Source organism: Kogia breviceps, chromosome 6 (assembly GCF_026419965.1).
Source record: "Kogia breviceps isolate mKogBre1 chromosome 6, mKogBre1 haplotype 1, whole genome shotgun sequence".
Lineage (NCBI taxonomy): Eukaryota > Metazoa > Chordata > Mammalia > Artiodactyla > Physeteridae > Kogia > Kogia breviceps.
The window spans coordinates 72,597,212-72,612,229 of NC_081315.1; the positions used below are offsets into that span (position 1 = coordinate 72,597,212).

At 39.0% G+C, this 15,018-nt stretch overlaps 1 protein-coding gene across 1 annotated transcript in view; it reads right to left on the reverse strand.

The window, feature by feature from the left end:
* The window catches only part of COX7B2 (cytochrome c oxidase subunit 7B2), a 100,175-nt gene extending 92,643 nt beyond the window's left edge, over positions 1-7,532 (reverse strand). The window contains exon 1 of the mRNA XM_059066313.2: positions 7,476-7,532. The gene's annotated coding sequence lies outside the window, so the exon portion shown is untranslated. The remainder of the gene's footprint in view (positions 1-7,475) is intronic.
* Between the last annotated feature and the right edge of the window lie 7,486 nt (positions 7,533-15,018).

A 15,018-nucleotide genomic window follows, 5' to 3' on the forward strand; every position in this document is an offset into this window, starting at 1 on the left:
AGTGCTCTCAGAAAAGTAACAATGATTAAATATCCACAAAGAGTTTTTTATAACATTCTGTTTTATGTGTTCCTATGCAGCCTCATGCTGTTTTTGCTGCCACAATTCAGAAATACCAAAGAGCAAGGTAAGGTTTGGAGAAGGACAATAATAATAACAAACCACAGAACAGATTTATAAGTGAAAAAGATACCAAAGGTCAGAACTCCTCATTCCGAAAGACTGAGGTTGAAGTAACTGAAATTAGTGTAAACAAAGAAGACATGGATAAAGTGAACATGGGTATTTACTGAATTCTGGATACATAGAATGTAAATTAAGAAAACAGTATACTCTTTGAAAGCACATTATTGTTTCACAGATGAGGCAAAGCAAGCAAAATAGTTTCTAGGAAAATTTAGGTGAATTCACACATTCTAGATCAGTATCAAATTATGAAGGAAAGTTAAAAGCTATTTAGGTCAAATCCCTATTCTATGACATTTGACATCATGCAAAATAATCATGCTTCCTCAGAGGCAGCACTTTAAATGTAAAAAAAAAAAATCATCATGAATGAACTACCTGTATGTCTTACATTAGAAATAATTTACATAATTTGTAATATTATAAGTGATTTAATATAGTTCAGATATAAAAATACATAAAATACAAACATATCTCATATATATGACATATATATATCTCAGAAAACCACTCTTGATCAAATTTCATTAGAACAGGTAATTAGCATCCCTCATTAGATGAAAAGTGTAGATGGAATATGGTCACAGAAGCCAAAATACCTGTTACCTATGTTAGCTGTTCCCTGTTTTTTTCAGGAAGATTGGACTTACGCCCTAGAAGAGTATTTATAATTTTCTATCAGACCCTGGTGGTCATGCAGTAATGGACCAAGCATAACTTGGTCCATTAATCCTGAGTAGAGTAAAAGTATGGAGTATTCTGTGATCACACAACATGTCTTAATCCCTTATCGGTATTCATAGCTTCTCTCAAGTGTGTGGTAGGCTGGAGATGGTCAGTCCTTATTATTCAAACCTGGATCACTGGTAGCTCTCCTCTCATTCATCTTCTGGGAAAACCCTGTGTCACAGTTAGAATAAATGGTAATGTGCTCAGTTCTGTAGCTTATCCCAAGACCTGAGAATTCTGAATGGCATTTGGCCCAATCCCAGAAATTTTATTCCACATTGATTTTGCCTTTCCTGAGCTTTTTTTCATTTCAAAATCTGTACCAAAAAAAATCACCTCAAGATCAAGCACTGAAATCAATGCCAATGTCCCTGGACTCTCTTTTTGAATCAGGTTCTTTGAGTGTTTAGTGTCTTTTCAAAACATTGACTGATTAAAATTGTTATGCTTTATTTTGAAACCATTTTCTCATTTTAACTCCTTTGAGTTGCTGTGATTTTATGAATAGTGTCCTTATTGTGATCTGCTTCTGGCCTTCCTCACAGACTTCAGTGAGAGTCCTGGAGTGCTGGAGCCTATTTTTGTGCTCTCTTGAGGAGGCTTGTTCCCTAGCTCTCCCTCATTATGAGTTTGTTCCGGGCTGTTGGCTGCCTGATGCTTTGATGTCTCTCTCCATTAACTAACTCTTGCCTTTCAACAACTGAGCTTCGGTTTCTTGTTTACTGCCATCCTTGTCACAGCTCTTGGCTTACTACTCTGTGTGTCAGTAGAATCCTTGGCAACTTCCTGTGTCATTTCTTGCCCCTCCTTCTCCACAAATTGCTTTTCACCAGTTTGGCTTTCCAAAGACAGCCTGTCAGCAATTCAAAGTGTGGATTTTATCTCTGGTCTCCTAGACCGTGCTCATTTTAATTATTAGTAAGAGGCAGAAGGCTGACACATAAAGGTAAGTAACCACCTACACTGTCACTAAAAAGGCACAAGGATTAAGTCCTGTTCAGGGTGCCTGAAATCCCAGATGAGAGATTCATTTCTCTGATTTTAAAAATTTTGGTTTTTGGACTTCCCTGGTGGTGCAGTGGTTGAGAGTCCACCTGCCAATGCAGGGGACACGGGTTCGTGCCCCAGTCCAGGAAGATCCCACATGCCGCGGAGCGGCTGGGCCCGTGGGCCATGGCCGCTGGGCCTGCACGTCCGGAGCCTGTGCTCCGCAGCAGGAGAGGCCACAACAGGGAGAGGCCTGCGTACCGCAAAAAAAAAAAAAAAAAAAAAATTGATTTTATTTTTAGGAGAGCTTGATCAAATTGTAAATACTCTCTTCTGTTTATCTTCAGGGCTTTTCTACATATACTGCTGTGGCATTTGCCATATTATATATTCTATCTCATACTGTCACAATTAATCATAGTTAACATACAATATCATCATTAATATTGTTTCTATGCACCCATGACACTGTAAGCCATTTGCATAGGCATGGTGTTCCAGTCATTATATCTTAGTGTCTAGGGTAGTACATACATGGTGACAGTAGGTCTAAATACATGATTGTTGAGTTAACAGATATAAAACATAGGTGGAGAAGTGAAAAACTTATACCACTAACTTCTAATGCATTCATTTTAAAGGTAAGAAGTATCAGTTTGGGAATTGAGTCAGTTGATGCAACAGAAAACTCAAATAACAACGGCTTAAACACAAAATGGTAAATTTTTATCATATAATGAGAATTCCAAGGGAATGAAATTACTGTTATTGATTTGAAAGTTCAAGTATGTCATGGCTAAAATCTCAGTAATATTCCTAACCTTTCAAGGTAGCAAGGTAGCTGCTCCAGCTCCAGTCATCATGTGTACCTTCCAGGAACAAGGAAGGAAGAAAGGACCAGAAGGAAGACAAGATACCATCAACAGCAAGAACACAGAAATTCCATCACATTTCTGTTTATATTTCATTGGACAGAATTATGGCACATTGTCTCCCATAGCAAAAAGGAGAAGGAGATAATGGGGGGCTTGTGGGTTTTTTTTTTTTTCTCTGGACACCACAAGTAAAAAGAAGAGAATGAATATTAAGTCACAAAAAATCGCTGTCACAGAGGGGTACTGAGGCGTATATGAGTGCTGGGAAAAAGTCAATTTAAGTGAAAATGTAAAAGATTTAATGTAAATGAAAGAGAGCATATAAAGTCAACTGATGGCTGCTTCACCATCTTGCCCAGTAATGGCTGACAGAAGTCAGACATTTTGATCTATAAGCTTGAAAGCCTGACGGAGGCATGGGATCTTCGTGGGAATCCTAACACAGTATCTTTCTATTCTTCATTAAGCCTCTTCATGGCTTCAGAAATAAAGTTGTCCTGAGCATTTTCTAAATATCTGGCTCTGTGGTACATTGACTAATATACCATAATACTTGCCTTCAAGCTGCCCACCTTAATCTAAACTTTGTAACAACAGAAGTGAGCATAGGACCTTGCAATTCCCCTGAAGAAGCACTTAGACTGAGTATGTGCTTGTGGGGTGAGAATTTGTCAGGGAAGGATTGTCTTAGAAGGAGAAAGTGGAGCCCACCAAATGAAGTGTAGAAGGGTGTTACTGGCATAAAGGCGTATGCATTAGTGCATAGAGGCACAGGAAGGCAAAGAAAGTGAAAAGCATTATGAGATTTGTAATTTTTCAGTGGTGCAAAGCACAGAATTCAGAGGGTAAAGACAATGGTAGGGAGACAAATTACAAGAGAGTAAGCGAGAACCAAAGGCTCTTTCTGAACAACGAGACAATGAATAATTTTAAGCTGTTATGAGTTCTATGTTTTAGGAAAATTATTCTGGTGTTTTTAGGGACAGTTTACTGGAGACATGTAACACTGGAGAGAGAGAATTCAGTTAAAGGAGTATTCCAATTGTTCAAATGAAAAATATGAGGGTTTAGCCCAAAACAATATCAGAGGATTTGGGAAAAAAAGACTGGATTCCACAAACATTAAACAAGTCCAAGAACAAACTCACCAAATGCTGTGTGTGCACATGTGTGTGGTAGGTAGGCAGGGGAATAAGTGTAGAGGTGGAGCAGAAATGAGGGTAGAAAACTAAAACAACTCCTATTTCTTCACATTCATGGATTCAATAATGATGACTGAGTTGATTTTCCTAGTGGCAGTGTGTGTTTGGCATAATGTGCAACTTCAATAAGACATAATGATACACACAGCTGTTCATATTAATGCCTATACATCTGACCCAAGCACAACATGAGGCAACTTCAACAAGAAAACAGTCACTCAGCCATTAAGAAACCCAACAATGTGCTCTTGAATCATGGTTGAACAGCCTACTTCCTAGAGCAAATCTCAAGGACCAAAGGAATACTATGAAACACCAGATTTTATTAAACAAAGAACAAGCCTTTTCACACCATGTTTCCATGGTGAGTTACTCAGTAGCCTTCAAAACTACTTATTAGCGAAACCAGAAACTTATTATATTAGCCTCTGTAGCAATTAATGAATAAAATCTGGTATCTAAAATATAAGGAAAAATTCTTAAACCATAAGGAAAATGATGCAGTCTTCACAAAGCCAATCCAAGTAATTAGATACTTAAATAAGAACAGCAAGGCAAAAAGGAATAGATTGTGGTCCCAGCTCCAGAGAAAACCATCAGAAATAGTGAGGTGGAAGCATGCAACAGTTCCTAAAATTAGCATTCTGTTATCCTGCCTTTATATTCTGCATGAAGGTGCCTTAAGGTTCACCAATCTAATAGTCCTTGTCACTGCTATTAGCTCAATGAAAATAATAACAAAGGATCTCTTAGTGCACTGCCTGGTTTGAAAAAAATTGTATAGAAGAATAAATTCTCAAAATAATTCTGGTTTTGGGGGCTTCCCTGGTGGCGCAGTGGTTGAGAGTCCGCCTGCCGATGCAGGGGACACGGGTTCGTGCTCCGGTCTGGGAAGATCCCACATGCCGCGGAGCGTGAGCCATGGCTGCTGAGCCTGTGCATCCGGAGCCTGTGCTCCGCAATGGGAGAGGCCACAACAGTGAGAGGCCTGCGTACCGCAAAAATAAATAAATAAATAAATAATAATTCTGGTTTTTGGACAAGAAGAGCATCCATGTTAAAAGATTCCAGGGCTTCCCTGGTGGCGCAGTGGTTGAGAATCCTCCTGCCGATGCAGGGGTCACGGGTTCGTGCCCTGGTCCGGGAAGATCCCACATGCCGCGGAGCAACTAAGCCCGTGAGCCATGGCCGCTAGGCCTGCGCGTCCGGAGCCTGTGCTCCGCAACGGGAGAGGCCACAGCAGTGAGAGGCCCGCATACCGCAAAAAAAAAAAAAAAAGATTCCAGCTCTTCTCTTTCAAAAGACTGGTTTCCTGTATGTTTGTTCATTGGGAGATAATCTGACCTTAAGGACAACAAAATCAATAAATTAACAGAAATGAGTAAGTATGATTAAAACATAGTGTTTATAAGCATAGTGTTTATAAGCTAATTTTAAGTCAAAAAGACCTCGATTGGAATTTTCGCCTTTGCAATTACCAGGTTTCTTAGCCTCTCGAAGCCTCAACAATAATATAGAAATAAAAGCACCTAGTTCACAGAATTGTTGTGAGAACTAAATGCTCATGAGGCATCCAGCCTTAAATCTTGCAGATAGTAAATCTCAAATACGTATTAACATAAAGGATGAATTAACAACATTCTGCAAAGTACTGATTTGCATTCCCCCTTTTACAGGAGAAGAGATTAAGGCTCTGAGAGGCTCACTGACTTATCCAAGGTCACGATGCTAATAAATTTGCAAACCAGATTCAAACACAGGTCTACTATGGTAGGTTCGCTGTTCTGATTTTTTTTAATTCTATATTTTAGAAAATTTCCTTTTAACAGGGATGGACATAATATAAATACTGTGCTAAGCTTATGGCTTCAGAATTCAATAGAAAGAGGGACCATACAGAAGAAAATGAATGTAAAAGCAGTCTATTCCAAACAGCTCAGTGTGATAGCCCTGTAAATGATCAAGTTTAGAACATAGAACCTATGAGAAATGGTTAAAACGATCATGACAATCTAAGTTTGGAGAAGGCATAGTAGAGAGAAATATAACTGCAGTTATCAAATTTACTGAAATGTAGTTTAGAATATTATGCACACTTTCACTTTGCAAGGATGGTTTAATTATTCCCAAAGGACTAAATATTAAATGCAAGGAAAAATGAGTTATAAAATAGGCACCCTGCTGCCAAGTTTGAATGAGAATTTACAGGAGTGGGGGTGATTTTAGGGGATGGATGAGAGGTCTACTGTGATTAAGGGATGAATTATTATGTTTACATTTGCAAGTTCCGTGGTTATAGGGGGGCTGCTGGGTTGTAAGAAAATCTTAAAACTTGGATTAACTTTTTCACACAATGAATATTTCAAAATCAAAATGCAATGTCTGAATTCTCATGTTTAATTATTAAAATGCCCATGAGTTTACCAAAAAGAAACTGTTCACAGAAATTTGCCATTTAACAAGGTTATTACCACCAAGGAATTTGATTATCCTATACAATTTTATCTCAGTATATAATTTCATAATTACCAAAGGATATATTCTTGGTCATTAACTTTAACTGAAAAAGTTTAGGGATTACTATTACCAAATTCCACTTTCAAGCTAACCACTGATACCAGATATAAACATGGATAACGGCAAGGAAAAAATTAAATTCATATTTCTAGATAGTTACATACCATACTGGTCAGGTCAGCAGAGTATAAAAAGAAGGTCTAATAGCAAAATGAAGTTTTAAAAACAGTGTCTAATATAGATAAGCAACAAGGATATACTGTACAACACAGGGAATTACAGCCATTATCTTGTAATAACTTAAAATGGAGTATAACTTGCAAAGATATTGAATCACTATACTGTATACCTGAAACTAATATACTATTGTAAATCAATTATGCTTCAATAAAAAAAGAATTCAATAAAAATTTTTAAAAATTAAAAAAAATAGTGCCTAAATTTCTCATAAACATAATTATACAATCACACCAGGGGGCGCTCTTAACACTGAAATGATGGATGACATTTTAAAACGTGGTGGTCTTAGCTGGCCAAAGTAAAGATTTTTCTAAGCATGTAGAGTACTTGCAACAAGTACTTATCTCTCCAAAATGTTTGCTGGCAATACACATATTTTATTTTTCATCTAACTGATTGCATTGTTAAGACTATCAAGTTAGTCAATCAAGTAAAACTTTTTCGACGGATAGGAAATACCTTATTTTGGAAACGTTTGTCTATTTAGACTGGCATATGTCTCTTATACTTTCTGTGGTTGGACTAATTCTGAATAATAAATAGAGTGCTTAAGAGTACATACAACTTTTTAAAACGGTTTTGTTGTCAATTTTATTATTTTTTACAAAATTTCTTACCAGAACTTTAACTCTTTTTCTTTTTCATAAAAAAGGAGGGATCCTCAAAATTACCTAAAATTGACACTCATAGTGAAATTCTAATCTCAGCACCATGGGCCTTTTCCATGTTTTGTCATTACCTGATAGGAACTCTGAAGCTCAGATGCTCTCCTCAGAAAGTTCAAGATTCAGATTCCTAAAAATATATTTAGAAAATCAGTGTGAGGTTTCAAGGAAACACAAAAAGGCAAAAGGTAAGGAGGTAAGGGTGGGCTATATTACCCAGAGAAAATCACCATAGACTACTCCACCAACAATAAATATTTTTATACGAGTGATACCTGATTAAATAAACTTTAAGAAATAACTTAAAGTACAAAGGAAAGAATTGTAAAGTATTTGAAAGGAAGAGGACATAGTTACCTGTCTTCCTATAGTGACACAGAAGGAGTTTGTAAATTTTTCTCAACCCATGTAGTTGAGGTCACCCCCTTTCATCTGTCAGCTGCCTCCATTAGTTACTATCTACCTGTGCCCAAGCTCAAATAGGGAGAGTTCTGATCAAGGTTCACCTTATGTGTATGGAGAATAGGCAGCTACCTCTTCCATATGAGTTCAGGGAAACAAGCATGAACCTCTCTATTGTTTGTGCCATAAATCAAATTTACCATCACACTAATGTCTCAAATTCTAGTGATAGGAACAATTTTTTTCATTCTATAACGTAAAAATACACCTAGAGAAAATGATACATTTATTTATTACTTTAGACCAAAGTATATGTGGATGATAGGAAGCCCTACCTACCAGAAACAGATATTAACACAGTTTTCCAAAATGTGGGTGAGGGACTTCCCTGGTGGTGCACTGGTTAAGAACCCGCCTGCCAATGCAGGGGACACGGGTTCAAGCCCTGGTCCAGGAAGATCCCACATGCAGCGGAGCAACTAAGCCTGTGCGCCACAACTACTGAGCCTGCACTCTAGAGCCCGCGAGCCATAACTACTGAGCCTGTGTGCCACAACTACTGAAGCCCGTGCACCTCGAGCCCGTGCTCTGCAACAGGAGAAGCCACTGCAATGAGAAGACGGCACACCACAACAAAGAGTAGCCCCGGCTCACCACAACTACAGAAAGCCTGCGCACAGCAATGAAGACCCAACGCAGCCAAAAAATTAATTAATTAATTAAAAACAAACAAAAAAATGTGGGCGAGAAGGAAAGAAAAGAAGAACATTGGATGAAAAGAGGACAGGCCTCAGAGGAGAAAACCCTGCAGAGAGAGTATGTTAGGAGGAGTTAGGTGACTACCATTACTCCTTAATCTTTGTACAGAGAGGTTCATTAAGGCAAATGCAGCCTTGTTTGGAGAGAGGCAACATCTGACATGAACCAATCTGACATGTTGCAAAGCCACAAGAGTTTCCATCAATAGCAAAGTCAGAGAGCAGTGGTGTTGGAGTTTCATGTGGTCCATCCTGTTAGAAGCAGGCCTGGAGCCAGCTGGTAGAAAATGGAGATAGAGGTTACTTCTTCCCATTAGGACTCCAGTTTCCAGAGAGCCACCAAGTGCCCTATATTTTAGATCAGATCCTGAAGATAAGTATACTAACCAAGAAATGGCAAATTAAAAATAAAGATTTAATAAATTGGATGATGGATATGAGAGAACAGGAAGAATCAGGATGACACAAAAGTCTTTGATCTGTGCAATTGAAAGAACAGAGCTGCCATTTAGTGGGACTGGAAACCATGGGAAAATCAGGTTATTTTTACTTTTATGGGAAATAATTACTTTGACTTTGGATATACGAATTTTGAGATGTCTATCAGAAGAGGAACAATATAAAGAAAGCAGTGGCTATATCAGTGTGGAGTTTAGAGAAGGAAATCAAGCTCTAAATATAAGACAGGGTTGTCCAATCACTGACAGTATTTAAAGACATGAGATACAAGAGGAAGTGAGTACAGACAGAGGAAATGGAAGACAGAGACTAGCCCTGGGGTGGACAGACTCTTCGGTGCCTCGATCATCCCTGCCTCCTGGTGCTCATGCTCTTGTATGATTCCCATTCCCTAGAGTGTGGGCAGGACCTGTAACTTGCTTCTAATCAATAGAATATATGACAGCATTCAGGTGATTGACACTGTGTGATCACATTATTATAGTGCCAATTGTGCTGGAGCTTCTTCCCTCACTAGCTGACTTTTGTTAAGCAAGCAGCCATATTGGGGAACCTCAACCTTTGCTGGGCAAAGAACTAAGGGTAGCTTCTTGAAACTGAGGGCAGCCTCTAGCTGGCATCTTGTAACGTCTCCAGCCTCCAGCCAACAAGAAATGAAGCCCTCACTCCTATAGTCTTAATAAAACAAATTCTGCCAACAACCTGTTTAAGCTTGAAAATAAATCTTTCTCTAGTCAAGCATTCAGATGATACCCCAACGCCAGCTGACACCTTGATTGCAGTCTTACAGAAGACCTAGTTAAGCTACACTATACTTCTGACCCAAAGAAACTGTGAGTTAATATATTTCTGTTGTTTAAAACCACTGAGTTTTAGGTAATTTGTCATGCACCAATAGAAAAGTAATGCAAGACCCGAGATACTACAAAATTTAGAGGTGAGGGAACTATGAAAAAGCCAGGAAAAGACCAAGGAAGAGAGGCTGGTGAGGTAGGAGGAAAACCAAGAGAAAAGCATTTCTCCAAGAGACTTATTGCCAGCTTCCTCAGAGAAATCTGACACATAGATAAAGAGCAAAGAGAAAGTTGAGTCCCCTGACCTGCCAGAGGCTCATGTGTAATCACCACTAAAGGTACACGAGAAGCCAGGTGGAGCCACCTCCATTCCAGCCATGGGGTCCTCTATTTTACCCCTTCCTGGAAGAAAGTGGTAAGAGCCAGTGATTCTACATGGATACTGGTAGAAGCCAGAAAGCATTCAGTTCTTTCTGTTGTAGGTGGTCATTCACTAAGAATATAAGTCCTTTCATTGAAACATTTACAGCTGTTTTTTAGCAATGATGAGTTTCCCTACAGATGTTTTTGAGGGGGTGGGCTCTAGTAGTCTAGCCAGCTCATAGGTGATCACCATTGAAAGGGACATGAGAAGCCAAGTCCGAGCCACCTCCACTTCAGCCTCCTTCCAAGGAGAAAGTGGTAATTGGCACTGCTAAGTAAAAGACATGCAGCCTTATCAGGCTCCCTGGAAGACCCAATTAGTGCCAGAGTTGTGCTACTTCACTGTTTATAAGGCTTTGAAAGTTGGTATTTCAAAACTGGCTAACACTTAATATTAATCAAAGTCAGTTCATTTTAATTACTAAGTAGCTAACATAACCTATTTTTAAACTTTTGTTTTTAGATATGCTTAGATTGGCTTTTAATGTGCATGTTTTTTTTTTTAAATCAATACAACCAAATCTAATGAGCATGTATTATGTGAAAGGCCCTGAGTAAACTAGGTATAGCTCAGTGAAAGAAGCTGTCCTGCTACTTTTTGTATATCTATAATTCATATGCAAACTTATACTATTTATAAAGCACTGTCACACAATCAAAGACTATGGTGTGCCCTAATGTGACTAGTATTCAGCTTTTATCTAGGTTTATCTACAGTGAGCATTCTATTTCCCTATAATGCTTTGAAAGCAATTTCTTTCCTATTCATTCATTCAATGAAGATATACTGAGCACTCACTTAGTTACATAAGGGGCAAATTGGATAAAAAATGCACAAGTATTCAACGTTCCTGTTCTATAAGAACAATGCTATCCGAAATGTGCCAAATATCTCCCTTTTCATTTATGTCCTCAATATACTTTATCAATGCATGTGTGTATACATATGTGTTGTGTGTGTGTATAAGTATACACACACACACACACACACACATTTGACTCTTAAACAACAGGGGTCAGGGGTGTCAACCCTCAGCGCAATTGAAAATTCTCCTATACCTTTATAGTCAGCCTTCTGTATCCATGGCTCCTCCATATTCTCAGTTCCACATCTGTGGATTCAACCAACCTTGGACCATGTAGTATTGTAGCATTTACTATTGAAAGAAATCTTCCTATAAGTGGACCTCTGCAATTTAAATCTGTGTTGTTCAAGGGTCAATTATATACATAAACATATACATATATATATTTACTCTGCCTAACTGATATATGGTGTATATACACATATATGTATGTATGTGTGTATATATATATATATTTATTGTATATTTATCTGTAGATACTCTGCTAACCTAGCAATGCAACCCTTGCATCATCAGCTTCTCCCCAAGTTTTGCTCCATCATCAAGGCTAAAAGTTAAATCAATTGCTGATGTACTTCACTTGGTTCAGGTTAGTAGGCTTCAGTATTCTCAGTAATGTCCTCGGCACCATGAAACAAAGGGAAGTATAAGACTAGATCATGGCACGGAGGAGTTTTCAACTTATTTTATTACTAATGGCTTTCCTAATCTTTTTTGTCACTTGAATGTATGCCCTTCCATAGAATTTACTCCTATTAGCTTTCCATTGAAACACTTTTTAGCACACAGTATGTTCTCAATAAACATTATCTGACTGAAAAGCTACTTTCTAAAATAACTGAGGTGGCTTGCAGGAAAATGAAAATATGCATTTAGACAAGCAAATGGAAATACACCATTAGATAAACATATACAAACTAAAGCTAAATAAAAAGGGCCTACAAAATGTTTAACCCATAGTTTTCACTCAACAATTTGTTTAATGAATTGAAGACAATAGCTATTTTTAAACCTATGTCCATATAACTATATTTGAAAATTAAATCTGGCCCCATGCTTTCTCACAGCTATTACAAAGAGCAAAACACAGATTGTGTAATCTTTTTCTTTTTTTTTTTTTTTTTTTGCTGTACACGGGCCTCTCACTGTTGTGGCCTCTCCCGTTGCGGAGCACAGGCTCCGGACGCGCAGGCTCAGCGGCCACGGCTCACGGGCCCAGCCGCTCCGCGGCATGTGGGATCTTCCCAGACCGGGGCACGAACCCGCGTCCCCTGCATCGGCAGGTGGACTCTCAACCACTGCGCCACCAGGGAAGCCCCGGATTGTGTAATCTTATTTCCAACAAAAAGAAGTACTTCATTTTATGAAAGAAAGCATTTTTTTCCTGGGTGATGAATTCTAAGAATTTATTGCAAAGATAATTAGATTAAAGCAAAAATCAGAGCACATATCTTCCTTAATGATCTAAAGAAAGATGGATAAATTGACATAGAATTGCTAAAATGAATGTGTTGGATTGATTGAGATATACAGCTCTTTCCAGAATTTCTGTTGTGATTCTATCAACTATCATTCTTTGTGTTATTTATGCCTATACCCAGGGATAATTATTATTTACTAGAACAAGTTGGTGAGCATTTTCAAGAAGAGAAGAAAAAGAACACCAGATTGCTAAATGAGTATACATGCTTTATATGCTTTCCCAAATGCACAATATATTTGTACAGTATAGGTTATCTTGCATGAAAACACATACCTCAATATTAATATCTATTTTTACACCCCTAAAGAGCAAACTTGGGAGATTCAAGATGGTGGAGGAGTAGGTGGACATGGAGTTCATTTCTCTCCAATACATTTATAGATGCAACAATTCTCACAGAACACTGGCTGAAAACTACCAGAAAACCTTGGACACTGGAAAGACTATATAAAGATCCCTGCATAACTGGGTAGGATGGAAAAAAAGAAGGGAGAAGGAGGAGGAGAGGAAACGGGACGGGACCTGCACCCCGGGGTCGGGGAGATGAAGCAGAGGAGAGATTCCCAAATTTGGGGAAACCCCCTCTCCAACAGGGAAATCGATTGGGACAAAAGGGAAGCATTTGAGGCTGTCGGAAGAAGATGAAGCAGCCGATCTGTGGCAGACGGGACAGAGTGAGAAATACATATATGGTCCATACCACGGCTCTACATGCCCCAGACTGGGATGTGTGTTCACAGGTGTGCAAGGGGGCTGGGAGCTGATGCATGGGGATTGGAGAACAGGCCCAGAGAGAAAACTGCTGTTGGCTGTGGGGAGACAGACTGAGGGGATGGGAGGGAGGAAATCTGCAGCAGGGAATGCCTATGGAGGAAGACTGGATTGCCATTGGGCGCTAGTGCTGAGTCACACACAGCGGGAGGGGCCACTATTGTAACCTCTCTCTCCCCACATGCCGGCGCCTGCTGACGACAATAAAAGAAGCTGGCTCACAGCTGGCTCTTGTGTGCCAGCTGCCAAGCAATACAAAGAAAAGCCCCCTCAGAGCTTAGCCCTCACGTGCCTTATGCCAGGCACCAGAAAAGGCCCTCACTAGGGCCATATCTCTTGCGCCCAGGGCCACTGGCTTCCCTGTGCATTTGGTGCCACTGGGGCTCCCAATATCCAAGCAGTCATACCACCTCTGCACTCGGTCCTCACAAGTGCAGACCCAAGAGCTCCAAGGCAGCCTCAGGACCAGACTCCTGTAGGTGGACCACACACAGAGGTAGGGATAAAACCAAACCTTAACCCCAGAGACAGGGTGACTAAAGAACAAAAATCTTTCCATCAGCTGTACAAGCTACAGACTAAATCCCCACGATCAGCTGGGTAGTCCCTGCATCTATGGAATATCTAAGTAGACAATGAGTGTTCCCACAGATGAAAACTGTGAAGCTCAGGCAGCTGCGGACTTTGCGGGTAGCACACGCAGGAAGTGGGCCAGATCACAGTCTGAGTGGTGCCCACAGGGCCCACAGCAGGTCCAGACACCAGCCCAGAGGCAGAGGAGAGCCTCTTGGGGAGGCAGAGGTAGGCTGTGGCTCACGGCATGTGCAAGAACACGTACAGTGGAGACCCCAGGGAAACATAATTATTACTATTAATTTTTTTATGTTTTGATTCATTCTGTTGTTGGTTCTAGTTTTTTGGGGGGTCGTTGTTTAGTTTTTTCTTTTTTTTTTAGTCTTTTGGGATATCTATGTTTTATAACATTTTAAATTTTTATTATTTTTTTTAATTTCTATTTTTACTTTGCTTTCTTGTTGTCCCTTGTTTTTGACATTATTTAATCACCTTTATCAGTTTGTTCTCTTTCCTTGCTTTATCCTTTAGTTAACACACTGCTTTGGTTTTGTTTTTAGATTATGTGTTTTTGTCAGTTTTAATCTTGTTTGATTTTAGTTTTGAGTTCTATTGTCTGGTTGTTCTCTTGTTTTTTGATTTGTTTGGCTCAGTTTTCCTTTCTTTTACCTGTATGTGTGTTTCCTTGTTTCTGTTATTGTTTGTTTGATTTTGCTTTTACCATTTCTCTAGGGTTTTCTTTATCCTTTTTTTTGTAAATATATTTCCTATTTTTTTGTATATTTCTGTTTCTATGTTGAATTTCTGCTGTTATCCCTTCTTTCCCCTTTCTCATTTTCTTTTCTTTTTTTAATATCATTTTTGTCAGTTTGCTTGGTTTCTTTGCATCACTTTTCAGTTGGCACTCTGCTTTGACTTTGTGTTTTGGTTTAGGGGTTTTTGTCAGCTTTCTTCTTAATTGTTTGATTTCATTCTTGGGTTCTTCTGTTTGTTGGTTGTTCTCTTTCTATTTGACTTATTTGGCTCTGTTTTTGTTTCTTCTGTCTGTGTGTGTTTCCTTGTTTGTTTGTTGATTTTACTTTTTACCA